The following is a 1,052-nucleotide window of genomic DNA, read 5'->3' as shown; positions in this document are numbered from 1 at the left end:
TTCCTCTTGCACTGTTCTTTCTACTAATTAGTGCTTTTGCTATACGGGGTCTTTTATTGTTCCATATGAAATTTTGGATTGCCTCTTCTATTTCTTTAAAGAATGACATTGGGATATCGATGGGTATTGCGTGGAATTTGTAGATAGCCCTTGGCAAGATTGTCATTTTCACGATGTTGATTCTTCCAATTCAGGATCATGGAAGGTTTTTCCATTTCCTCAGTTCTGCTTTAATTTCCTTTTTCAGGGTTTTAAAGTTTTCATCAAAAAGTTCCTTTACATTCTTAGTTAATTCCTAGGTACTTTAATTTCTTTGAGGCTATTGCAAAGGGAGTTGCTTTCCTGACTGTTGCCTCGTTGAGAGGAAATTTTGGGGGGTTGAAAAACTGTTATTCGGGTAAGGACCAGTAGAAAAGGATTTGCTATGAGGCGGCTACCAAGTTTCAAGGCCACATATAAAGTTGCAAGGCAGATCAACTTTTAGCCACTTGAACAACAAGAATCACGGACGCATGTAGACTTCTAGTCGCCCTTTAAGATTCTTCTCACAAGCTTCTGTTGCTTACCAGTTACCTGGGCATCTTTCTTGGAGAATCTGTAATAATTTTAATATGGCATGGTTAGGAGTAATTGCAGGGATTATGCACCTGAACTCAGTATTATGGATGTCAACATAGTCCAGAAGCAAGTAGAGATAATAAAATCTGTTATAACTTAATAAAAGTGGTTAGGAAGCATGCTAGGCATTCATATATACAATCTTATGTGATAATCACATGAATCCCCTCAAAAAGATACTAGTTGATCTTTCCTTCACTGACACCATGAATCAGTTAATAGCTAAGCATGTGTGTGCCCTTGAATACATGTTCTAAGGACAGTGTGCGGAATAAAGCAACAGCCAAGTAGACAATGTTTCAGCCACCTGATTGGTCAGAGCTATGAATTTCAACCACTTAGCAACCCTGTTTGGGAAGGAAGATTGGCAGATAAACACAATAGAGGCCTGGGAAGCAAAGGAGACAAAAAGGCTGCCTACTAGATTTAACTAC

Source organism: Megascapheus bottae, chromosome X (assembly GCF_031878675.1).
Source record: "Megascapheus bottae isolate mThoBot1 chromosome X, mThoBot2.hap1, whole genome shotgun sequence".
NCBI lineage: Eukaryota > Metazoa > Chordata > Mammalia > Rodentia > Geomyidae > Megascapheus > Megascapheus bottae.
This window is presented reverse-complemented; position numbering follows the sequence as displayed.